The sequence below is a fragment of the Canis aureus genome, chromosome 25 (genome assembly GCF_053574225.1).
Source record: "Canis aureus isolate CA01 chromosome 25, VMU_Caureus_v.1.0, whole genome shotgun sequence".
In the NCBI taxonomy this organism is placed as follows: domain Eukaryota; kingdom Metazoa; phylum Chordata; class Mammalia; order Carnivora; family Canidae; genus Canis; species Canis aureus.
The window spans coordinates 27,889,312-27,916,817 of NC_135635.1; the positions used below are offsets into that span (position 1 = coordinate 27,889,312).

At 35.2% G+C, this 27,506-nt stretch overlaps 1 long non-coding RNA gene and 1 pseudogene across 5 annotated transcripts in view; one reads left to right on the forward strand and one right to left on the reverse strand.

The window, feature by feature from the left end:
- The window catches only part of LOC144297643 (uncharacterized), a 160,689-nt gene that overhangs the window by 34,597 nt on the left and 98,586 nt on the right, over positions 1 to 27,506 (reverse strand). Inside the window, exon 1 of one of the 4 annotated variants that reach the window (XR_013364596.1) lies at positions 14,511 to 14,684. The exons of 2 other annotated variants lie outside the window; for them this stretch is intronic. This is a non-coding gene — a long non-coding RNA (uncharacterized LOC144297643). Of the gene's footprint in view, positions 1 to 11,155; positions 12,821 to 14,510; positions 14,685 to 27,506 lie in introns of those variants that run through there. One more of the 4 variants, XR_013364597.1, reaches the window with a different exon arrangement.
- On the forward strand, positions 7,583 to 9,558 carry LOC144297642 (nucleosome assembly protein 1-like 1 pseudogene; annotated as a pseudogene). The gene is made up of 2 exons (XR_013364593.1): positions 7,583 to 8,555; positions 9,514 to 9,558. The product of XR_013364593.1 is annotated as a nucleosome assembly protein 1-like 1 pseudogene (transcript).

Genomic DNA, 27,506 nt, shown 5'->3' on the forward strand with positions numbered 1-27,506 from the left:
ATACCACCTTGTAATTGAAGTCTTGGTACACATATCTTTTCAAAATTATGGGAATATTTCTGAAGGATAAATTCTTAGAAGGGAAGTTTCTAGGTCAAATAACATGTGCCTTTAAGTTTGAGTGATTTTTCTAAACTACCTCTAAAAAGGTGGGTCATTTTATGTATTTTTTTAAAGATTTTATTCATTCACTTATTAGAGAGAGAGCACAAGCAGAGGAGAGGGAGAAGCAGAGGAGAGGGAGAAGAGGAGAGGGAGAAGCCAGACTTGGGGCTCACTCCCAGGACCCTGGGATCATGACCTGAGCCTAAGGCAGATGCTTAACCAAATGTGCCACCCAGGCACCTCGGGGTAATTTTATGTAATTTTTAAATGTACATCACACTATCTTCTTAATTAACATTTTAAAATCAGGAATGAAAAGAATCTTTTCATGTGTTTGCTGGAAGTTAGTGTTTTTTTTGTTTTTTTTTGTTTTTTTTTTTTTTGATGAAATAGCTACAGAAGCACTTTACCCATTTTATATATGATTTTTTTTCAGTTCTGTGTGAAAGTAAGAAAAACTAGCTTTTGTTTGCCATACACATTGAAAATAATTTTTCTAATTTTTTCATTTTTCTTTGACTTTGTTTATGGTGATTCTTGCAACACAAAAGTTTAAAATTTATAACTAGTCATGCATCATCCATCCTTTCCTTCCCTGATTATTTCACCATACACAGAGAAGACTTCTATGCTCATAAAAAAACTTCCTATGCTTTCTTTTGATGATTTCTGAATTTCATCTAAATCTCAGATCTATCTGAAATTTTTTTGGTACAGAAATGAGGTAAGTCACTAAGTACCTTTATAAACTGTAAGTTGTTAGAAATTATTTTCCCTTTTATTGAATTCCCTCACTGATCTAAATGCTATCATCATCAACTACTAAATATCTACATGAATCTAGATCTATATCTTGTTTCTTGAAGCTAATCACAATTCTCCATTTCTTTACCAGTCTCTTATCCTTTAGATTATGATAGTTTAACTTCAAATTTAGTATCTGATAAAACTTGGTCTAGCTCACTACTCTTTTTCTTTCCAGAATATTTCTTGTTATTCTCAACCGGCTATTTGTCAGTAAAAAAAAATTAAAAACTTTGTTCATTTACTCCAAAATACACCTACTGGCAGTTTAATTACCCACAACAATAAGGAAAGTAGACTTATTCACAATGTTGATTCTGTTTATCCTAGAGTAAGGTATATTTCTCCACTCTTTCAAGTCCTTATGTCCATCAGTAGAGTCCTACATATTAATAGTTAGATAGTTAAAAAACAAATTTAGCTATTTTTGTCTTTTTTTCTGATTACTATATTAACTTTGAACCAACTACCTTGCCAAATTCTGTTTGCCAAAGCTTTTCAGTAGATTTTCTGGATGCTTTCCTGTTATTAATTAGATCTTTCATTGATTTATTCAATAAATAGTTATTAAGCACTAATATGTGCCAAGCATTAATCTAAATACTAGGCAAAAAGCAGTGATCAAAACTGACAAATTTCTTTCTCTTCTGGAACTTATATGTTAGTAAGAAGAATAGGATAATAATTAAATATATATTATGTTAGGTAATTATAAATATTAAAGAAAAAACAAATTAGGTAAGAGAATAGAGAATTACAGAGGTAGAAAGTAGTTACTGTTTTAAGTTGGGGAGTCGGTAAACTCTGGCCTGAATGAAAAAAAAAAAAGGGAATGAGTTACTTCAATACTCAGAGTCAGGACAGAAAAAGGAAAAGCAAGCAGAAAGGAACTGAATGAGAAATATGCTCAAAAGACCAATTGGCTAAAGGTCATGAGTAGGAGAGAGTGTAGCCAAAAGGATCATGCAGCATCTTATGGGTTTTGCATTTTAATCTGTGAGACAGGAAAAGCCAAAGTTGAGATCTGTGAGTGAAAATGGCATGATTTAACCATTATTTTTAATATCTGGGTGGCTCAGTGGTTAAGTGTCTGCCTTTGGCTCAGGTCATGATGCTGGGGTCCTGGGATTGAGTCCTGCACCAGGCTTCCTGTATGGGGCTTGCTTCTCCCTCTGCCTATGTCTCTGCCTCTCTCTGATAAAATAAAATCTTAAAAAAAAAAAATCCTTCTGGCTGTGAAGAAAGGATCAAGACACAGAGCATTCAAGGTCGGCTGCCTAGGGAAATGGTAGAGGTGAGATGGTGAAGGCTGAAAAGAAGCACCAAGAAAGTGGAGAGAAGTGATCAGAAGATCTAGGAAATTTTTTTTTTAATATTTTATTTATTTATTCATGAGAGACACAGTGAGAGAAGAGGCAGAGACACAGGCAGAGGGAGAAGCAGGCTTTGCCATTCTTGTAATTTATTATTATAGCCTCTTCATTTCTAATTTTGTGGGGGGGGGTTGCTTTTTTTAAATAAAGATTTTATTTATTTATTCATGAGAGACACACAGAAAAAGGCAGAGACATAGGCAGAGGGAGAAGCAGGCTTCACGCAGGAAGCCCGATGTGGAACTCGATCCCGGCACTCCGGGATCACGCCCTGAGCCAAAGACAGATGCTCAACTGCTGAGCCACCCAGGCATCCCTAATTTTATGTTTTTGTTCTTTCTCCAGTTTTCTTTGAGAGTTAGGCTAATAGGTTTTTATTTTATTGTCATAGTTTCTCAAAAAACCAGTTATAAAATGTATTTATTATTTCTAATGTTTTTCTTTTATTTCATTAATTTATGTGACCTTTCTTATTTCTTCCTTATTTTAAATTAAGTTTTGCTATTTTTAAAAAATATTCACCTGAATAGCTAATAGTTTTCATTTAATTTATCCTTTCAGAGCAAATCAAAGATTTATGGCTATCATATTTTTTTCTAGCCACAGCTTTTCATATACCATATGTTTTTGGATCTGAAGTCTTCTTATTTTTATTTTCCAGCTATGAAATTTTGGCCTAGATTTCTTCACAGAGTTAAAAAAAAAAAGAATTTAGAACTTCAAATTTAATCAAAGTAATTTTACTTTGATTTTTGTTATAAATTTCTACTTATTACAAGATAGTCCAAGAATATTGCTTATAATGTTACTACTGTTTAAGATTTATTGAGATTCTCCTTGCAGTCATCTAGACAATTTTGGGAAACAACCCACGGAGACTTGAAAAGAAACATTTTCTGTAACTATTAAATAGAATTCAATGTAAATCTGTTAGTTCTATTTAATTCTGTTATTTAGATTCCTCATATCCTCTTTTATTTTTTTTTTTTCATTTTGCCTCTCACATGAAGTGAGTTATAAATCTCCTACTATTATTGCTCCCACATCTTGCTTCTTGGAAGTGCTGAATTGCTGTTTGTGGTTTTGATGTTGTTTTACCTGGAATATGAAGATTCCTAATGGGGTGTTATGGAGCATCTTGAAAGAGATAAAGCCTCTTTTGAAGACATATAAAAAAGCTGAACAAAAGAATAAGTCTGGCAAGCAGGGTATGAAAGTACAGGTGCTCAGAGGAGGGAAATAGCTCCAGAGGCAAGTGGACATGTGTTTGTTTTGCTTGGTGCATTGGCCAGTTCTTCTTCTTTCTTCTTCTTCTTCTTCTTCTTCTTCTTCTTCTTCTTCTTCTTCTTCTTCTTCTTCTTCTTCTTCTTTCTTCTTTCTTCTTTCTTCTTTCTTCTTTCTTCTTTCCTCTTCCTCTTCCTCTTCTTCTTTTTCTTCTTTCTTCTTCTTCTTCTTCTTCTTCTTCTTCTTCTTCTTCTTCTTCTTCTTCTTCTTCCTCCTCCTCCTCCTCCTCCTCCTTCTTCTTCTTCTTCTTTCTTCCTCCTTCTTCTCCTTCTTCTTCCTCCTTCTTCTTCCTCCTTCTCCTTCCTCCTTCTCCTTCCTCCTTCTTCTTCTCCTCCTTCTTCTCCTCCTTCTTCCTCCTCCTTCTTCCTCCTCCTTCTTCTCCTCCTTCTTCCTCCTCCTTCTTCTCCTCCTTCTTCCTCCTCCTTCTTCCTCCTCCCTCTTCTCCTCCTTCTTCTCCTTCTCCTTCTCCTTCTCCCTTCTCCTTTTTCCTTCTCCCTTCTCCTCCTTCTCCTTCTCCTTCTTCTTCTTTTCTTCTTCTTTTCTCCTTCTTTTTCTTCTTCTTCTTCTTCTTCTTCTTCTTCTTCTTCTTCTTCTCCTTCTTCTCCTTCTTCTCCTTCTTCTTCTTCTTCTTCCTCTTCTTCTCCTCCTCCTCCTCCTCCTCCTCCTCCTCCTCCTCCTCCTCCTCCTCCTTCTTCTTCTTCTTCTTCTTCTTCTTCTTCTTCTTCTTCTTCTTCTTCTTCTTCTTCTTCTTCTTTTTCTTCTTCTTTTTTCATTTGCCAGTTCTGAGCATGAAGCAGGAGGCTGGGGGTCTAAGAAAAAGGCCAAGCAGATGTCCTTGCTTAAGAGTAGAAAACCCAGCAGAACTTCTGACCATCCCATGATGCTGGAGAGGCATAAATTAGAGACATGAAGAGCTAGGATTCCAGCCAGGAAGAAGGCACAGAAAACAACACCCATGAGGGAGAACCTCATGACATTGAATTCTGCAGCTATGTGGGCAAAAAGAGCCTAAGAAGCCAAGAAGGATGTCTTTGAAAAGCAAAGAGAGGATTTGGCTGTCCAACAGTTGTACTAGAAGACAGGCACTCAAGTATTGTTCACACAAGAAGAGAGAGGCATAGGTGAGCATCCTGGGCTCTCAACAGAAATTCCTTGGGAACTATACCTGGAACAGAAGTGAGAGAAATCTAGAAAGAAGTCTTAGAAAAGGCGCAGTCCAGTCTGGAATTTAATTTCTGATTCGATTAAAGGGATCAACCTCCACTCCTTCTGGTCTTTAAGAAAGGCAATATGAAGAAGCCTCTACAGTTTTCCATATGTAATGTCAGACATTAAATTAAAAAAAAAAAAAAAGGTATACTAAAAAACAGGATTATATAACCTAACACCAAGAGAAAAAATAGTCAGTAAAAATAGATCCACAGGTTACCCAGATAGTGGAATTATTGAATAAGGACATTAAAATATCATGACTAATACATTCAAGAAAATAGAGAGAAAGATAAAGAGTTAAAATATGAAAAATTTCACCAGAGTTAAATCTTGAAAAGAAAGTCAAATGAAATTTCTAGATGCAAACAGAACAATTAAAATTATAAACTTGATAAAGGGACATATGGCAGATTAGACAGAGAACAGTAGCAATTTGGTGAACTGAAATACAGAACAATAAAAAATTTCGTACTAAGGCACAGAAGGGTAAAAAGATTAAAAATACAGAAATGTATATAAGAAAAATAATTTACATGTCAGACATGTTACTGGAGTTCTGGAAGAGAAGAGAAAGGGAATCAAGAAAAAGCAGTATTTGCAGAGAAAATGGTTGATGAAGCCACAGGTTCACGAAGCCTTTTGCACACTCCTAGTATGAATATGAGGAACATGAAGCCTAGACACATCATTGTCAAATGGCTGGAAGTCAAAAAATCAAGGGAACTTTTGGTACTTCCAAAAGAAATGATTAGGGGATTGGAGAGCACTGGGGGAGACACATTTTTAAAAAGAGAAACAATAAAACAAACAAGTAAATTTTTAACAGACATGAGGAAAGCCAGAAAGCAACAATAGGACACCTTTAAAGTATCCAGAGTAAGTATCTGCCCACCTAGAATGTTATAGACAGTGGAGGAAAATATCAATCCAAAATGAAAGCAAAATAAAGACTTTTTCAAAAAAATAAAACTCCAAAAAAAAGTATTGCCAGAGACCTGCCCTACAAGAAAATACTAAAGGGATTTCTTTGGCAAAAGAAAAAATGACTCCAGATGAGTTAAAATGACCTCAGAGTAAGAAATAAAGAGAACAACGGAAAGAGTTAAGTAATATAGTAAATATAAATTAATGCTAACTGAGCAAAATAATCATTTCTGTTAGGTTCAAACATGTATGTAGAATTGAAATTATGACAATAATATATAAAAAATAGAAAAGGGGGCAGCCTGAGTGGCTCAGCGGTTTGGCACTGCCTTCGGCCCAGGGCCTTATCCTGGGGTCCTGGGATCTAGTCCCATGTCGGGCTCCCTGCAAGGAGCCTGCTTCTCCCTCTGCCTGGGTCTCTGCCTCTCTCTCTCTCTCTCTCTCTCTCTCTCTGTGACTATCATAAATAAATAAAATCTTAAAAAATAAAATAAAATTTCATTTTACTTTTTCTATTTTTTTAAAAGATTTTATTTATTTATTTATTCATGAGAGACACAGAGAGAGAGAGGCAGAGACATAGGCAGGCAGAGGGAGAAGCAGGCTCCATGCAGGGAGCCCGATGTGGGACTTGATCCCCGGTCTCCAAGATCGCGCCCTGGGCCAAAGGCAGGTGCCAAACCGCTGCGCCACCCAGGGATCCCTAAAATGAAATTTTAAATGTTTAAATTCCTAGCATGACTAGGGAATGGTAAAAGTTATATTTTATAGCTAGATTATATTAAGATATACATATTGTAATCTCAACATAAACAGGAAAACCATAGTAATGCAATGTAAAACTAACAAGAGGCAGAGAAGGAAAAATTTAAAAAAATGTATCAATCAAAAAGAAGAAAATAAAAGAAAGGAAAAAAGAACTTAGATGGAATGAATTTAAAAAAAATAGATGGTAAATGTAAACTCAAATATATCAGTGATTAAATAAAAATAAATGAAATATTCCCATTATATGAAAAATGAAAAAGCAAAACCAAATACAAGTGCATGTCCTTATAAGATAGAGGACACTGAAAGGCTGAAACAAAAGGCCAGTAAAAGATATGCTATACAAATATCAACTAAGAAAAAATGGTGTAGTCATGTTAATATAAATTTTAAGACAAAAACATGACTAGAAATAATGGGCACTATTCTTAATACTAAAGATATCACTCCAGTGACAATAAATAAATAAATAAATAAATAAATAAATAAATAAATAAATCTAATAAGAAAGGGTGAAAAGATATGGACAAAAGAGACAGAATGAAAAGGAGAAACAAAATCATGATCTGTTTGGTAGGGTTTCCTTTGCTGTGATAGAACAAGCAAAGAAAATCAGTATGGAACACAGAAGACCTGAAGCTAATCTTTAGTCACAGAGCCACTTTATGATACATTCCATAGAGATTGTGCTAACTATTCTATTGCATTTCAAAGGGTTGTGTATTTGGTAACTTTTAAGGGCAGTATTTGGCGGGGGGGGGGGGGGGGTGGCACAGAGAGGGAGAGAGAGCGAATCTTAAGCAGGCTCCACACCTAGCATAAGCCCCATGTAGGACTCCATTTCACCACCCCAAGATCATACTCTGAGCCAAAATCAGGAGTCCGTGGCTTAACTGCCTGAGCCACCCAGGTGGTGCAAAGAGCAGTATTTTTTATCTATCAGTTAGGTTATATAGAAAACACTGCACTCCTTTTTTAGAGCTATCTGCTGCCAGTGCTGCCTCCTGCTGTTCCTGCCCCACCCTGATTCACTGCCTGCCCAGCTTCCCCTGCCTGCCACACGCCCCCTCCAAACTGGCTTGCCATGTTAGCCACTGATATTTGGAGTTCTTACAACATGGCAGATATGGACAACCTGTCTAGAGTAGTTAGAAGACGAGTGAATGCTCTCAAAAATCTTCAAGTTAAATGTGCACAGATAAAAGCCAAATTCTATGAGGAAGTTCATGATCTTGGAAGAAAATATGCTGTTCTCTATCTGATGTGATCTGAGATCACTAATGCAATTTATGAACCTATGGAAGAAGAATGTGAATGGAAACCAGATGAGGAGGACAAAATTTCAGAGGAGCTAAAAGAAAAAAGCCAAGCTTGAAGATGAGAAAAAGGATGAAGAAAAAGAAGACCCGCAAGGCAATTCCTGAATTTTGGTTGACTGTTTTTAAGAACGTTGACTTGCTCAGTGATATGGTACAGGAACATGAGGAACCTATTCTGAAGAACTTGAAAGATATTACGGTGAAGTTCTCAGATGCTGCCCAGCCTATAAGTTTTGTCTTAGAATTTCACTTTGAACCCAATGAATATTTCACAAATGAAGTGTTGACAAAGACATATTGGATGAGGTCAGAACCAGATGATTTTGGTCCCTTTTCTTTTAATGGACCAGAAATTATGGGTTGTATAGGGTGCCAGATAGATTGGAAAAAAAGGAAAGAATGCCACTTTGAAAACCATTAAGAAGAAACAGAAACATGAGAACGTGGGACAGTTTGTACTGTGACCAAACAGTTTCCAATGATGCTTTCTTTAATTTTTTTGCCCCTCCTGACTTTCCTGAGATTGGAGATTTGGATGCTGCTGCTGAAGCTATCCTGGTTGCAGACTTTGAAATTGGTCACTTTTTACATGATCAGTATTTTACTTTACTGGAAAAGCCACTGAAGATGATGATGATGATTATGATGAAGAGGGTAAAGAAGCAGATGAGGAAGGAGAAGAAGAAGGAGATGAGGAAAATGATCCAGATTATGATTTAAAGAAGGATCAAAACTCAGGAGTGTGCAAGCAGCAGTGAAGCAGGATGTATGTGGCCTTGAGTATAACCTGCACTGTAATAGCCGACACACAACTATTATTTACTTACAGCCTTATGTTTTTGTATTTTCTTGGTAGACTCAGTATTTTTTTTAGAGGAAAGGAATTGATAATTTTAGACCAATTTGTTCTACTTAGCATTTTCACTCTAGTTTTTCTCCAGATCTATTGATTGCACATATTCTTTCATGTATGTTCATTCATCACTACATGGTTTAGTTCTTCTGTAGTAACCTGTATCATGTAACAAAGATTTTAGATTACAGTTATGAAAGTGAACAGACTTGTTAAACAGTTTTTTTGTTTTGCTAATTTTTTTCCTGAAGAACCAAAGTATTTTTTAAGCTGGTAGTTCAATTGGATTTATGTTTGCTTACACTAGCTGTACCATTCATTATTTTGTTATAGAAATGCAGTGACATAGACTAATACAATTCATCACTTAAAAAACAAAAGCAGAACTTTTTGAGACAAATATATGGTTAAGAATTTCCAGAAAGACCACAACTGATAATTTAGATTATTATTTATTTTTTTTTAAAGATTTTTTTTTTAAAGATTTTTTATTTATTTATTCATGATAGACTAGAGAGAGAGAAAGAGGCAGAGACACAGGAGGAGGGAGAAGCAGGCTGCATGCACCGGGAGCCTGACGTGGGATTCGATCCCGGGTCTCCAGGATCGCGCCCTGGGCCAAAGGCAGGCGCCAAACCGCTGCGCCACCCAGGGATCCCGATAATTTAGATTATTAATGGATTTTTGTATTTTAGCTGATGTAGTTAAAAACTCAGTAAGGAAACAATAGTAAAGAAACCTAACTCATAGTGTGATTATTGGTTATTTTAGGGAGGTGAATAAAGCCTATTTTCAGAAGTTAAGCCTCATTATTGTAACTGTACTTTTAAATTTAACTTCCATTAACTAAGCATCTTTTTCCTTATGGTAGTGTCTACCTTCTACTTCCTTGTAAGGGATGAATTTACATCATTTGAGAAGCCTATTTCAAGTTTTTGTTGTTATTGTTTGCTTGCTTGTTTTCGTTTTTGCAGCCTAAGATAAAAATGTCAAATATAATTTTATTCTCACAAGATAATGGCTTAATTTTGTACTAATTCAGGTAGAAGCAGAGGCAAAGCTTGAATTAAGCTTTGTACCCAGTTTACCATATTATGGAAGAAAAGAATGTCAACTTTGGGAGATGTATTAATCTGTTAATCAAGAAAGTATAAGAAAGAAAGACCAAATCTTAAATGATGTATTTTTTTTTAAAGAAAAATTTTAAAGTTTAAAATTTTTTCCTTTGATTAGGCTAGAAAGAAAGACCGAAGCCTCTATGGTTCATTCGATTCTTATTGCTTTTAAAGTATGAGTATGTCATTTACCCATGCTTCTGTTTACTATGTATTAAAATGGGTAGTATTGTTTACCTAACTACCTCACAAATATGTTAAGGCATATTAAGTTAAATTTTATGAAATGTCTCTCTATCTCATTAAAAGCTAAAAAATTTGGATATATCTGTACCACACACACACACACAAAAGAAAACACTGCATTCAAAAATTGCCAAAATTTACTATACAATGAGCCATAAAGTTAGTTTTGACACTTTTTTTTTTACAAATTAACTTTATTGAGGTATAATTTACATATAGTAAGATATATCCATTTTACATGTACAGTTTGATGAGTTTTGACATTTACACTCATGTTGCTTGCTATGGACACAATTAAGGTTCTGTATATTTCCACTATACCAAACAACTGACTCCTTCATTCTACCTTGCAGTCAATCCTCTTCCCAATCCCAGGCTATTTTATTTAACCGCTAATAGGCTTTCTGTTTGTTATGTCATGTGGTGTCAAACATAAAAGGAAGTCTCTGGAGCCAGACTGCCTTGGTGAGAACTAGTTTTGTGACTGCCTATAAATCATTAAAACTTTCTATCCCTCAGTTTTGTCATCTGTAAAAATTGAGATTATAATTATAGTAATTTCTTGTTAGGATTGTTATAAGGATTAGGTTAATGAATATAAAGTGCTTATAAATATGCCTAGAACATATCTTGTGTCTTTTAAGTATTAGCTGATTTCCTAAAGACCCATCATTGCTCATGGGAATTTTGTTTAGAGACCTATTATATGAAGAAGGCATAATGATGGCATGAATCACTATTTTCTCTGTATATTATTTGCTATTCAGAATTTTAACAGAAAATCTATTTATGAAAGCAACTTCAATTGCTGAGCATATTAGAAAATTCAGCTGAAGATATAATGTTGCATTCTATTTCCTTTACAAAGGCAACAATGTCTATTTTTTGAAGAATCAGGGTAATTTAAGAGAATATGTTTAATCAGAACAGAGAAAAATAGCTTACATTATTTAACGCATTCTGTAACAAACAAAATCTCCATTTGTCTAAATAAATTAGGTGCCCATTAAGCAATAATAAGAGTAATATTATCTACTTCCAATTCTCACTCTTCATGCTCATTAGCAAATAAGAAGGCATCATTAATAGAGGGTACTCTTAAATCCCATCTTCAACACTCCAGTTTCCCTTGAGATCGCATAAATCTCTTACCTTTTAAATCCCATGCATAATTCATGCCCTGGATAAGTGAATTAAGTATTTCAAGGAGGAAAAAGAATTCCAACTCCTTCTTTGTGAGTAGAAACTATTCACTCAAAAGTCTTTTTAAAATCAAATGCGTATCTAAAACAAAACCAAGTATAAACAATTAATTTTTTTATAAAAGTAAGTAAAATAATTAGTGGGTTATTTAGTTTTAACTGATTTCTAACAACTGCAGCCCCAGTTACAATTAATTATATAAATTATGTCTAACTAATGTACATAAATATCTTCTGACAGCTTTATTTTCTATCTCCATGGTTCAGAGAAAGAATCTTAATTCATAATCAAGATAAACCATGAACCAAATTAAAGATCTTGATAAAAGTAGAAAATGTATAATTAGTATGGCCTATAAAGTATCAACAACAGCAGATCATGGTTTTAGTTGAGTATTTTAACCTGAAGGTTATTTTTTAAAAGATATCTATCAAGACATTAAATATATCAGCATGTAAATTTATATTTATCATTTATTCCTACATGTACAGAATAAGAAAAGATTTGAACAAAAAGGGAAATAAATAAGTAAACCAGAATTTTTTAAGCAAATGATCCTTAGGCTCAGATATCATAAAATTGACCATTCTACTTATTGTTTCACTTGGTATTACTAAGATAGAATATCAATTAAAAACCATATTTCCCTTTAACTGTATAAGAGTAAGGTAAAGGTCACTATGTAAGAAAATATATCTATGACCATCTTTATGCCAGAAAACATAAGGAAACTAAAAAGAAATATTAGCACACCACAATATATGGGCTTTATTTGGCCCTTTTTCAAATAGACAAACTGGGGGGTGGGTTGGGGGGAAGAAATGTGAATTAGATATTTGACAATCCTAGCAAATTACTATTTTTATAGTATGATAATAGAATCATTAGAGAAATGAAATATTTACAGAAGAAACAATGTAATATCAGGGATCCAACCCAGCAGAGGTGGAGAGAAGATGAGTAGCTGACAGAAGAAATGATCAATCACATATTGACAAGAGGTCAGGCTGACCAGAGTATATTGGGTTCATTATATAATTCTCTCCTTTTGTATATGTCTGAAGTTTTCCATAATAAGAACCTTTTAAAGAAGATCTTCTAATGTCTGTCTTAAAGAAAATTGACATTAACTACATGAAAATAGAAAGATAATAAAAATATTTTGGATTAGATAGTATTCACCCTCTTCATATACAGTTCTTGGGCATTAACTCAAGTGTGAAATTAAACACACTGTGTGGGTTAATGCCTCTTCATTAAAAAATCTTGCATTCACTGAAACTAATATCACATTGTATGTCAACTAACTGGAATTTAAATAAAAACTTGAAAAAAAAGTAAATAAGAAATAATGCATTGAAGAAACCTAAGGTCATGCAAGTGATACATCCCCTCAATTTACAATTGACAATTAAATTGTTTAAAATAGAAGGCAGGGAAAGTAGAAAAGCCTGTAAGCTCTCAGAACACACAAATAGGGATCCCTGGGTGGCGCAGCGGTTTGGCGCCTGCCTTTGGCCCAGGGCGCGATCCTGGAGACCCGGGATCGAATCCCACGTCGGGCTGCCTGCATGGAGCCTGCTTCTCCCTCTGCCTGTGTCTCTGCCTCTCTCTCTCTCTCTGTAACTATCATAAATAAATAAAAATTTAAAAAAAAATTTAAACATATATCATGAAAAAAAAAAAGAACACACAAATATTACTCTGACTCTATCACTGACTTGTAACTAACTTTGTTCTCCTCAATTTTCTAATGTTGTCACCAGTTATTAGGTTTTTTTCTTTAGACTCTTTAAACACAGATCATTAAAAAAAAAAAAAAAAGTGTTGCTTTGTAGTGGATTGTGTCAAGTTAACCTGATGAAACTTCATGTCATGTGCTTCGTGTACAAACACCATTGTCTTGAGAGGCTGAGAATGTGCCTGAAAAAGAATGCGAATGATGACATCTGAAAAGCTTGAAAACTGTTCTGTAATGTTTGAGGTGATCATAGTAGGCCTATGTGTCCCAGCCTCCTGATAATCATGCCTATGAGTTTCAGGATTCTCAAGAATTTGAGAAATTATTTTTCCATTATCATGAAACCCCAGATTCTATACTTTGATGGCTAATTTTGAAAATTACACAATTGTTGTTTCAGATCCAGTCCAATTTTTGCTTCTAAGGGACCAGAACACTCATTTCCCTTCAAACAGTTTGCTGTCTTAGGAGGGATAGTTGCATCTTGACAAAATTTATCACTATAAATTCAAGCTGTGCCTATACAGTCATGAAACCCAAACAACCAGATATAAAAGTGAAAAATCCAATGAATCCTTTGAATGTTTCTATAGGAGACTTATCTTAGTGGTAGTGGAAAATAATATGTTTCAGTTGCATATATTTTTAAATATGAAACTAGAGCTCAAAAAAGAAAATTCTGATTTTTCTCTTGTGGTCTATTTCAAGATAGGCAAATCGCAATAAAATAACTGGAATACTGATTGACTTTAGTATGAATAGACCTGAATGAGTATAAATATATCATGTGGACAAAAAGCACAGACCTTTTTTAGTAAAGTAACTTTTTCCAGTGCTTTTGTTTTTAGAGGAATTAGCTAACATCACTTTTATAGAAGTATTTCAAAACTAACATTTCCCTATGGTATCTCTTGGGATAATGATATCTTATTTAATGATAATAAGGTCCTGAATTGCCATAAATCCTTAATGTTAAATGCAACAAACAATATATTTGCTGGACATTATTTGAAAGCCTTTTATATAATTGCTTGAGTCATGTTAATAGCAAATGCTGCCGGACTGTTTTGCCAATTGAAGTCAATAACAATAGAAGAACTGACAAGGGGATGTGAATTATAGTTTTTAATTCTGGCCTTGATAATACATGCTCCAAAAATCAATGAAGATTGTAGCAGTTCAGTTTCCAGAGATTAAGTAACTATTTAAATAAGGTTAGTTGCAGTAAATAGGCAAAAATCCCCAAATCCCACAACACATGGAAGTCTAGGGCACCAACATAGCTTTAGACCTCCATCACTGGGTATGATAACATGCCATCCATTTTCTTAAGTGGTTTTATTAGCTTCACCTACTCGTAATACTTAATATTTAATGGCAAGGGAGAATTCCCAACAATTAGCTCCTGGAAAGTAGCCAATCCACCCACATTAAATTTATATTTGCCCAACAGAGTTTCCAAGGCCAGGGTAGTAACAAAAATGAATAAGAAAGTGAAATTGCTCATAATAGGTATTATAGGCCCCTCAGCACAGAGTGGTCAGAACACTTCCTTTGACCCACCTGAATGCAGTCTCCCAACTGCACAAGAAAGCTAGCACCAGGGACGCCTGAGTGGCTCAGAGGCTGGGAGCCTGCCTTCAGCCCAGGGCGTGATCCTGGAGTCCCAGGACCGAGACCCACATCAGGCTCCCTGCATGGAGCCTGCTTCTCCCTCTGTCTGTGTCTCTGCCTCTCTCTCTGTGTCTCTCATGAATAAATAAATAAAATTTAAATAAAATGATAATAATAAAATAAAATAATAAAATAAAATAAATAAAATAATCAAAATAAAATAAAATAAAATAAAATAAAATAAAATAAAATAAAATAAAATAATGAAAGCTAGCACCAGCTGAGAAAGCACCAGCTGTCTGAACTTGACAGTCAGAAATGAGTTCTTCCTTCTGATCCAAGAAAACAGAGATGAAATGGCTGCATTTTATGAATATATCATAGGGATAACTAATAATGACTGTAGCCAGCATCCAAATATCTAAATATCACAGAAAGTCAAGACTTGTATTTGCCTCGTCAGCCACTGACTCAGATTATGTGTGTGGATTTTTTTTTAAGATTTTATTTATATATTCATGAGGGGCGGGGGCAGAGAGGCAGAGACACAGGCAGAGGGAGAAGCAAGCTCCACGCAGGGAGCCTGATGTGGGACTCGATCCCTGTTCTCCAGGACCAGGCCCTGGGTTAAAGGCGGTGCTAAACTGCTGAGCCACCTGGGCTGCCCTATGTGTGTGGATTTATTTATTTATTTATTTATTTATTTATTTGTTTGTTTGTTTAAGATTTTATCTATCTATTCATAAGAGACACACAGAGAGAGGCAGAGACAAAGGCAGAGGGAGAAGCAGATTCCATGCAGGGAGCCCGATGTGGGACTCGATCCTGGAACTCCAGGATCACGCGCTGAGCCGAAAGCAGACACTCAACCGCTAGGCCACCCAGGCATCCCACGTGTGTGTATTTAAACTGATAAAAAGATATGTGTGTTAGGTAAGGCTCTGAAGTCAGATCGATGTTTGAATTCTAGCTCTGCCTTTGCTTCTCAGCCTTTTGGCTAAGATCAAGTGTAGTATCGAGCTCTGCCATTTGCAGACTGTTAGAAATGAACCTTTCGAGTTTTAAGACTGGTAATATGAGAACAATAGCTTTTTCTTTAAGTTTTTATTTAAATTCCAGGGACGCCTGGGTGGCTCAGAGGTTGAGCATCTGCCTTTGGCTCAGGGCGTGATCCCGGGGTCTGGGATGGAGTCCCACATAGAGCTTCCTGTGAGGAGCCTGCTTCTCCCTCTCCCCATGTCTCTACCTCTCTCTCTGTGTGTCTCTCATGAATAAATAAGTAAAATCTTAAAAATCAATAAATCAATAAATAAATTCCAGTTAACATACAGTGTTATAATAGTTTCAGGTGTGCAATATAGTGATTCAACACTTCCGTACAACACCTGGTGCTCATCACAGCAAGTGCTCTCCCAAATCCCCTTCACCTGTTTAACCCATCCCACACCCACCTCCCCTCTGGTGACCAGCAGTTTGGAGAACAGTACTTGTATCTCAATTATCAGTTGTTATAAGGGGCAAAATAGTATACAGCAAAATATATCGCTGTTTCTGGAAGTTCTCAATAATTATTAACTACTATTCATGGTACTGTAGTCAGTTGTGCACATGGTTTCCAGATTGAATAAAAACAAAGACACTCAATTAAATGTTAATTCGACATAAATAATGAATATTTTCTTAGCATAGGTATGTCCCATGCAATATTTGGAACAACTTTATGTTAAAAAATTAGTCATTGTTTATCTGAACTTAAAATTTATCTGGGTGCCCTGTACCTTACCTGGCAACCCTATGCCTGCATCAATGCAGTCAAGAAAATTCATTGATCTGTTACTTAGTCAAAACTTACTGGTAAGTAAGAGATCTAAGTCAGTCAAACAAAATGTGCACATTGAAGCTCCTGTTCATTATTTAAAGACATATTCCCTACATCTTTACTCAGTGTCTATGAGTCTCGAGTAAAATCTCAAGACTAAAAAGTTTATATTCTGATTAAGAGATGTTCCTCTTGGAGAGCTGCACCTATAAAAAAGCTCCAAGTGTCCTTGTGGAAAAGCTCCAGGCCTTTGAAAGGAGCACTGACAAAAACAACTGCTGGCTACAAGGACTACGAGTCAGGCCTGTCTTCCCCAAGCCCCTGTGCTTTATCTTCTGCTTGGCTCCTGTCAGCTTGTGACCCCAGACTGAGCCATGGATTTTGGCTCTCCCACTGGTATCTCTTGTGCTACCCCAATATCTGGCCTCAGTCACGTCTCTGATTCTGATTCAAATACATGGACTGTGCTTTGGAATGTTGTCCATGTTTTCTCAGCATTTCCACCCCTGTTTTGTTCCTGGCTTGACTTTGCACCCACATCTCAGTGCCAATATCTTGCACAAGTCCATTTTGCTATGTTACCAATACAGGAACTGTTTTCAAAGCCCAAACAGATTAGACTCTACAAATTAGTGAAAGAGCCAGATATAACAGGAACACTGATAGCAGCAAGAAATTATGGTTAGCCACCTGACAGCAGTGATATGCTATAATAATAGTAAGCCATTGGTTAAGAGCTTACTGCAGCCAGTCACCTTGTTAGACACTTAGCAGCTTTGTCTCCTTTCATCCTCTTCAGAGTAGGCAATACTATACCCATTGTACAGATAAAGAAAATATCATACTGCTAGTGTGTGTCAGAGCTGGAAATGAATACATCTAACTCTCTAAACCACATGCTTTTGACCACAAAAGGCTATCTACTCAGTGAAAGAGGACATAAAAAAAGAAAAAAAAAGTGTCATGAACCCCACAAATGTAGTCTTGGACCACTAAATATAGATATAAATGGTGACCCTTTGTGTTTTGTTTTGTTAAAGATTTATTTATTCTATTTTAGAGAAAGAGAGAGATCAAGCTTGTGCACGTGTGTGTTGGGGGAGGACCAGAGAAAAAGAGAGTCCGAAGCAGACTCCACACCGAGTTCAGTGCCCAATGTGGGGCTCGACTTGGGGCTCATTCTCACAACCCTGAGATCACGACCTAAGCTGAAACAAAGATTTGGTTGCTTACCTGACTGGGCCACCCAGGCACCTCTAAACGGTGACCCTTTTAATTTTATTCAGTGGCTCAAGACTAGAATACTACAATGCATACGTTATATGTATTATGTTAGTGTAGCACTGTAATCTTGGACCCAGATGGTTCCACTCAACCATGATGCAGGTCAATTCAGTATTTAGTTTTAGAAGGCAGAATCATCAGAAAAAAAAAAATTATTCAGAAAGACAGTTCAGTAAGATGGATTGAACAATTTTGAGTAAGGCAGTCAGAAGACCTGTGTTTCAATTCTGGCTTCACTCCTCCCTACTAGTTATAAGAACTTGACCAAGTTTCTTGACTTCTTTAGGCCTTGGAATCTTTTGGAGCAGAGCAAAAGGTGTGTTTAACTCAGTGACAGTCATACTATAATCTCTGAAAAATGTTAGCTTAAAAAAACACAAGGAGGGGTACCTGAGTGTCTCAGTCAGTTAAGTGTCTGCCTTTGGCTCAGGTCATGATCCGAGGGTCCTAGAATCAAGCCCTGTATCAGGATCCCTCCTCAGTGGAGAGTCTGCTTCTCCCTCTCCCTTTGCCCTTCCCCCATTCATTCTATCTCTCAAATAAATGAATAAAATCTTCCAAAAAAAAAAAAAACCCACACAAGGAATATGCAGCATTTTTTTAGACTTTTGTCCAAAACAGTGAAAAGAAAAGAAAAAATAAGAGAAAAGCTATTTTTAAAAACAGCCAACCCTTAGCTATCTAGAAGAGTAAGTTATACTAAATGATCCATATGCTAAAGGTCCTTGATAGCAAAGCTGTGTGTCTGTGTATTTTTATATATGCATATAGAACTACTGAAAACTCCAATCTTTCTTTTTTTTTTTTTTCCAATCTTTGTTCAACTAATTTAAGATACTAAAGAATCCTTATAGCGCTAGGAGGTTAGTCTTTTTAAAATCCAAGGAACTGCAATCTAAGTGTGGACACCTGTGCCCTTGTATCCATACTATGCCTCTATATCCCTACGTACTCTCACTCTCTATATAACTCTATATATCTGTATCTAGACTGATATCAGTATAGACCTATAGATATGGATATAGATATAGATGCCTGATCCCTCTATGCTACCCCTACATCTGTTTACTACAGATTGCTCTTCAGCAGGCACACAATCAAACAAGGAAAAAATCTACTAGAACCAACAGTATGACCCAGAAAGGAATTATGCCTAAAATATAAGAATTAAGATGTAATCACCTCCAACTTCAGAGCTGACTTTTTTTAAGTGACAAATGCCAAAGAGTTAAAAATGGAAGAAAAGATAAAAGGTTTTATCTGGAACATTCTCCTTTGTGTGGCATTTTGGGAGTCGGCTGGTGTGGATTTGTGTGAGAGATGCTGCAAGTATGGGGGATGGCATCTGTGATGGGCAGAACCAGCAGTGGACGTGGAGACAAAAGTTTTGGATTGTAATCTAGTTCCACCATGTCCAGGCCAATCCTCATCAAATCTCAGAGGTTCAGTTGCCTCATCTGTAAAATACGACTGATGCCACCTATATCAGGGGACCGTTGCTATAATAAAGATTTTGTGTACTAAAGCTCTTAACGCAGTATCTGGCACATTTATTGTAGGCACCTAAATATTAAATGGTATGGTTGAAAACGGTTCAACTCCACCTTTGCTCTTCTAGAAAGAGTTAGTAAAAGCAGGATGACTGCTCCTGAAGGACTTGGCTAGTAGTTTCAAAAAGGGATTGAAGAAACCTCTCCAAAAAGTTTACAAGTTTTCATTATGAAAGGAAATAAATACCAATTCAATGTTTGGGAACTTACAGATTCAAACCTCTTGACACTCTTCTCTAGTTTAAACCAACTGCTGAGTAAATTATCAAAGTATTAAGGTCATAGAAAATCTTTCCAATACAGCTTTTTTAAAGTGTGTGTAGAAATGAAGCTACTTGGTACCACTAGTTTTTACACTTAAAAATGGTTAAGACAAATTGTATGTTTATATGTATTTTGCCATATTGACAAAAATGGGGGAGAAAAATGTCTGAATGATGGGGAAACTTAGGAAGGGCTATTATAATTATATATACATGAAAAACATTTTTTTTCTTATTTTTCTCCTGTTTAAGAAATTTAAATTGAAAGCCTTAAAAAAATCATAAGACCAAAAGGACTTTATTAAAAACTTTTTGGTTTGAGTAATAATGTATGAGAAGGGTGGAGAGGGTCAGAGTACAAACTGATAATTCTATACATGGATGATTCCAGAACACCTGCCTAAAATATCACAGGATTAAAACTTCTGCAACAGAGTAGAACACTGAAGTGAATTTGCCAAATGGCATTATGTCAACCTGGCTCAAGTAGTTTTCTGAATGCTCAAATGCTCTGGGCATTTTTATTCATTGCACAGGTATTACATGAAACTATGTAAGATTCTAAAGGCTTATCTGGTGCTTTAGTGATCCTCCATTAGTGATTTGAAAGTAATCAATTGTAAAGATTCTCTACTCCATTAAATTAAAATGTAGGGGAAAAAATTTAATGCAACTTTTCACTTCTGTATATTATTATACAGCTACTATTTATACAGTTGATCCTTGGACAATGTAGGTGTGAACTCTGCAGTTCTACTTACATGCAAATTTTTTTTTTTTTTTTTTCAAACAATTTTTTTTTAATTTTTATTTATTTATGATAGTCACAGAGAGAGAGAGAGAGAGAGAGAGAGAGAGAGAGAGAGGCAGAGACACAGGCAGAGGGAGAAGCAGGCTCCATGCACCGGGAGCCCGACGTGGGATTCGATCCCGGGTCTCCAGGATCGCGCCCTGGGCCAAAGGCAGGCGCTAAACCGCTGCGCCACCCAGGGATCCCGCAAATTTTTTACAGTACAGAGCTATAAATGTATTTTCTCTTCCTTGTGAATTTTTAAATAGCATTTTCTTTTCTCTAGTTCACTTGTCAGAATACAGTATATAATATGTAATATATTATAATATATTCTATTAATTTATATTATAAATTATATTTATATATATAATTTATAATATAAATTATATTTATATTATAATAATATTATTAATATACAAAATATGTGTTAATTGACTATTTATGTTATCAGGACAGTTTCCAGTCAACAGTAGGCTATTGACTATTGACTTAATTGACTATTGACTTAACTATTATTAGTTAAGTTTTTGGAGAGTCAAAGTTATACATGGATTTTCAACTGCACAGGGGTCAGAGCCCCTAACCTTCATGTTGTTCAAGGGTCAGCTGTTAGGTTTTTGTGTGTAATTCTCTACTGTGTCCCTTTCATTTAATATAATGGGATAGTTTTCAATGGTGTTTACAAAAACACCATAATTATCACTTTGAACAGTTATATATGCTTCCTTTGTTGATACACGATGATCTGCATTATTATTTTCCTATATTTGGGTGTTTGAGTAGTTTCCAACCTGAAACTGTTAATAAGTAAATAAATGCTGCAATAAATATATTCTTCTATATACTTTTGTTTTTTATATTAATTCTACAGGACAAACTTAGTCAAAATATTTGTCTATGTTATACATATTCTCAAATTGTCTTCCAAAATGGTCATATCAATTATATTCTGCCATAAAACATTAGAATTGTTACTGTTTTCATTTATCTTGTTGACTTAAACAGTAAGTAAATACTGTTTTGTTCTTTTAATTTGATTTTCTTTGATTACTAAGTATTGGGTTAAAATCTAACTTAGGTTATAAATTAGACAAATAAATAAATAGTTGATAAGCAAGAAATAAGAAATAAGTGAGTCACCTTTTCTTTACCTATTCTTCTAGAGTTAAGAGATTTCACTTTCCAGACTTAAATATTTTAAATTCTGCTTTATATCTTTCATAAAATACTTATGCAAATAATATGAAATTAGGTATATTTACTATTGACAGTAACACAATTCGTTAGGCATAAGGAGAAAGAGATTATCACTTGTATGTTATTTATTTAAAGCTGGACAGAGATTAAAATTATATATGAGACACTTAAAATTATATATGAGACACTGACTCAAACATTTTTGCATGATGGAGAACTTTGGGAATCTGGCAAAAGCTGTATATCTTTTTCTTTACAAAATTTGACAAACTGTAGGAGACTGACGATTCCCATGAAAGGCATCTATGAACTCAAACCGAAAAGTCTGTTATGCCCCAATATAGTATCTTCATCCTTAATGGAACTTTTAGTTCTAGCTGGGTACATGACTGCCCAGAATAAAGACTCCCAGTTTGAAGCATAGCGTAGCATATGATTTAATACTGGTCAGTGGGATATAAACAACGTATGATGGACATATTCTGTAAAGTGAGTGGGCATGCCCTTCTCCCCTGCTCTTCCTTCCACTGCCTATAATAAATATCTGACGACTGGAGTTCAAGGATTCTCCCTGGCCCATGAGTTGGTAGCCACTATAGAATGCAGCAGAATGATGATGTAAAAGAAGACACAGTTCCTGAAGATTGTGGAGTCATTCCACAAACCCTACACTGTTATTCCTGTACTTCATTTTATGTGAATGAAATAAAGCTCTATTTTGTTTAAGCCACTGTTAATTTGGATTTTCTGACACTCTCTGTTAAACCTAATCAATACAGACTTATAGGTTTACAATGAATAAATGGAAGAGTAATTTTCTGAATTTAATTTCTCCAGCCATTTAAGCTTCTAGAAGATGTCATCTTGCCATTTTAACCTGCCAGTTTTAACAACAAACCTTGTGCAACTTAAAATGTTCTCTAGGGGCACCTGGGTGGCTTAGTTGGTTAAGTGTCCAACTCTTGATTTTTGGCTTAGGTCATGATCTCAGGGTTATGAGATCAAGCCCCACACCGGGTTCAGTGTTGGGCATGAAGCCTGCTTAAGATTCCCTTTCTCTCTCCCTCTGCCTCTCCCCCTTCTTAAAAAAGTTCTCTAAAGATAATCTAGAACTGCCGAATCCAGTTTAAAAACTAATTAATTATAACATTTTTGACTATATTTCTGTTTAGAGACACTAGTAAGCATGAGGTTACTTAATTAGTACCCTGAACATATTAAATTGCTTATATCTGACCCTGTTTCCTACAAGAAAATTGCAATTTAATACATTGACCTGCTCTACAGATAATCTGAAAGAGTTTGCAAGCACTCTAGCCTCCATGTTAGTAGTCACGAGCATCCTTTCTTCCTTGAGGGCCAACTGAATTTAAAAAAATGAAAATATTCACAGTTCAGGTTTTAAAAATTAGTCGTGTGTGTGTGTGTGTATTTTAATAAGGGAAATGCAATCTTTGAAACTGTACTTAATTCTGTTACTTAAGGTTTTTTTAATTTTGCACTAAAATTTCAAAAATTGCATAATCCACTTCCAGCACAATACTTGCTTATAAATTTGTGGTTTTTAAGCACATTTTGCTTAAGATTTGGAGTACCAAATACTAAGGAGTGTTTTTAGACTGGAGAGAAAAATTGACTTGAATCCCACCATAAGCTAGTTAACGAAAGGAATGAAGTAACAACAAACATAAGAAGATCTCTAGGTTCTGGGGAAGCAGAGGAGAGGCTCTACCATTTCAAGCTAGGTCTGAGAGGACTGCAGGGGAAGGCAGAGTGGCTATCATAACACACCACGTGAATACGTGACATTTATTTGCTTTTCTTCACTGATTGTATAAAACATTCTTCCTACAACATTTCCTCAAGGGAAAGAGGTTGACACCTTCATTACAGTTTTATGTCTTTCTCACTTTCGTTAAATGTGAGTTTTGGATGCCCAAGAATGTAGCTTATAAAACAGAAAATTTACTCATAGGTCTTTGGTTTTCAGCACCAATGCTTGATTAATTAGGGCTATGAGTACATTTTTTACACAAAATATTCTATTCACAATTTAGCAAATTTTAACAACTTTATGGGGTCTTTAAACAATGTTTGGTTTCCATTAAAAACCTAAACATCTTCAAATCTGTGAAGAGGAGCAGAATACATCACTCCAAAGTATGCCTCTTTGGCATATGGATTGTTATTTTAAACTGGTTATTTTTAAGAAATAATTTTACAGAGTTTGTAAGAGACATTTACATTTAAAAGGGAAATCTCCATTTGTAAGGGTAACTTCCTCTCTGTACTGGAAGAGAAGGATGACTCTCTAGAAACTCTTATCAATGCAGAAGGTATTCAGACTTAAATATGCAATACAACTTTATGGTTGTTAATTTTGTTTTCCCTGATAACCTCCCATTACTGGCTTTGTCCACCTACTCATCTCCATTTTTTGTCTTTAACTGGAGATAATATTTAAGGTAGTGGTTTGGGTCATTTCAGGTAGTTACTTTCCTGGGCATGTACTGGGGAGGCATATATGTTATATATAGTATTTTTGCTGGTTTTTCTCCTATTAATCTCTCTTTTTATTAAAGGAGTTTCAGCCAAGAACCTAGTAGGGTGGAAAGAAAATTATTTTTCCTCTTTCACCTCTGTATCTATAAATTAAATATATTCTACTTCTTTCCTAAGTGCTTCATTTATCTGACTGATGAGTCTCCTCAGGTATTTAAGTACTTTTTATAAAGCTAATGAGAAAACTTTAAAATATGTTTCATTATATGCATTATGTTTTAAAAGTAATTGATCTTAATGGACTTCTGTATTCTTTTCATATATTTCTCTTCTCTTAGTCCCAAAAGCTTTCACAGATTTCAAAATGACATCCAGTTGATCTATCTGATATGTTATTATGAGAATTAAATGAGTTAATCTATGTAAAGTCCTTATATCAGTGCCTGTTCCAGAGGAAGCTCAATATTATCTCAAATGCTTTATCTGACTAATCAGTCGCAATTTCCAGTGTCATTCTCCTGCCAACAATTTGTCCCAACAGTGGTCATAGGTGTGGTTCTTATCATGGTTCCAAATGCTAAACCCCTGGCAGCAGACTAAGAATCAGTCAGCCTTAGAGAAGCACATAAGATTTCACAGGCCCAGTAAGATGGGACTATTCAGAGTGGGGGCTATTTTCTCTGTGCACATGTATGGATGAGTGAGAGAGATTTTAGTTTATCAATTTTAATATTCTGTTTCATTTTCCTAAATTGGATCACAGGCTGCACACTTTGTTAAACAGAGTGGTCCCTAATTTTCTTATCAAAACTCCTAACAAGTTTGAATCTCTTCTCCCTTAACTATTCCTCCATACACACACACCACCAAAGAGAATAAAAACTTAATCTATTTTTTTAAGGCCAGAAAGGATTTAATGGACATAGTTTGCTGGGGGATAAAATTCTATTGAGAAAGAAATAAAAGATAAATAGGGACAAGTACTCTCTTGGTTCTCCTTTCAGGCTGCTTCCCAAGGCAGTACTTTTTTCTTTCCTGGGGTTACCTCCACTAATCCTTATAAAGTTTTGCAGTAAGGTACTGCAATAGGAAAGAGAAAAGAATATACACTGGGAGGAGAGAGGTTCAGCCTGCTTTATTACAGTGGCTTCCAAAAGCAACTGCCTATCAGAATCAGTTATGGAGCTTTAAAAAAAAAAAAAAAAACAGATTTCCAAGCTCTCTCTTCGATGTACTGAATTGAAATCTTCTAGACCATCTGTGGTAGTACTTGGGGGTTGTTACATCACTAGATGTGTACTAGATCACAGCTCTAGTTAACCACCAGGGCAGGAGACCAGGACAGGATTTGGTACCAACTTTGATATCAATTACTTCAGGAAATTGTCTCTTTAAATTTATTCTGGATGATGTAAACTATGAAGAATACTTGATTCCTCAAATATTTCATCTATCACAATGACAAATGTATATTGATATACCTTGACTACCTACATAGTAGTGTGTCATTAATTTAAAGGGGTCATAATTACATTAAGTTGAAAGGACTTATAAATTTTTACCTATTTTCAATTTAATAGGAAAGCAGCATGCAGAAATAGTGTGAGAGAATTAGAATTTAAACTTAGACCATATTTCTCTATGAAGTTATATCCCTAATTCAAAAACGTAAATTCATAAGAAAAATGTAACAACCCTGTAGAACACTGGATAAAGTATAAAATCTTCTGTCAGTCACTATATAATCCTTAAATAAATGACGTGGAGAGACATGAAAGTTGTGAAAGCCTGGAAGAATATTCACCAAACTGGTTTCCTCCAGAAGCATGCAGGGTCTAAATGTTGGCATCATGGGCAAGAGGAGAGGAAGGTCATGTGCATGCTGGTCAAAGGATGGACTGTTGTTTTTTACTATATACACTTCTGTAATACTTGACCTTTTTTTTAATAATTAGACTGTACTGTTCTTGAATTGCAAAAAAACCCAAATATTAAAAAATTGATTTGAATAAGAAGAAAATAAGGGGTTAAACTTTGGATTGAATTCTCAAATATATCATGGGGGACAAAATATGTGAGAAGGGAAGTAGAAAGGGACACAAAAGTCAAAAAAGAAATAGAATGATTTTAGACACATTTACTGTTACCCATACTAATTATTTTGGAATCTTCCCTTAATAGAAATTCCACATATTTGCATGTTAATAATATTATAATAATATCATAAGTATGATATATAATGATATATATGAAATATCATTTTATGGTTTACAAAATACCATTAATAGTGTAGTGAGTTGAACAGTCGCCCCCCCTTAAAGATATGTCCATGTAATAATTCCTAGAACCTGTGAATGCTATGTGGAAAAAGTATCTTTGCAGATGTAACTAAATTAAGGATCTTCAGATGAGGATATCATCCTGAAATATTCACTCACTTGCTAAATCCAATGACAAATGTCCTTATAAAAGAAAGGCAGAAGGAGATTTGAGACAGACAGAAGAGGTGGCAATGTGACTACAGAGGCAAAGAGTGATGCAGCCCCAAATCAGGAATGTCATCAGAGACAAGGAATGGATTCTCTCCTAGAGTGCTCCAGAGGGAGCGCAGCCCTACCGGCAGGTTGATTTAAGACTTCCCATCTCCAGAAGTTTAAGAGAATACATTTTTCTTTTTTAAGCCACCCAGTTTGTGGCCATTTGTTACAGCTGCCACAGGAAACTAATACACATAGCTTATAGATCACTTTGGCTTTGTTTTTTCTAACAACCTTTAAGGCACCTAGAGTCAAATGTTATTTTCTAATCCTTCTCAAACTTTCCCCAAAACAGGAGGGAACAGTTCCCAAATCATGTATGCTATGAGGCCAGTATCATCTCAATCCAAAACCCACACAAAAACATAAGAAACCAGAGACCAATATAACTTATGAATGTAAATATAAAAGGTCTCAACAAAACACTGGGAAACCATATACAGCAGTATGTAAAAAGGATAATAGAACATGACCCAGTAATATTTATCCCAGGAATGCAAGACTGGTTCAACATATGTAAAGCAATCACTGTAATAAACCACATTAATAGAATTAAAGGGAAAAAAATGATCATTTCAATAGACACAGAAAAAGCATTAGACAAAACCCCACACCTTTTCATGACATAAGCACTCAATAAACTAGGAATAGAAAGGAACTTCCTCAATCTGCCATCTGTGAAAAATCCACATCTAATATTATACTTAATGATGAATAACTGAAGGCCTTCCCTACCTAAGATTGCGAACAAGATGAGATGTCTGCTTTTGTTATTTTTATTCAATATTGTACTAGAAGTTCTAGCCAGGTCAATTAGACAATAAAATGAAATCAAATACATCCATATTAAAATGGAAGAAGTAAGAGTCTCTTTTTGTAGATGACATCATCTTATACACAAAAAATTCTAAGGAATTCACAAAAGAAAATGTTTATCAAAGGTTCACCAAGTTTGCAGGTTATAGATAGATTTATAAAAATCAGTTGCATTTCTATATAC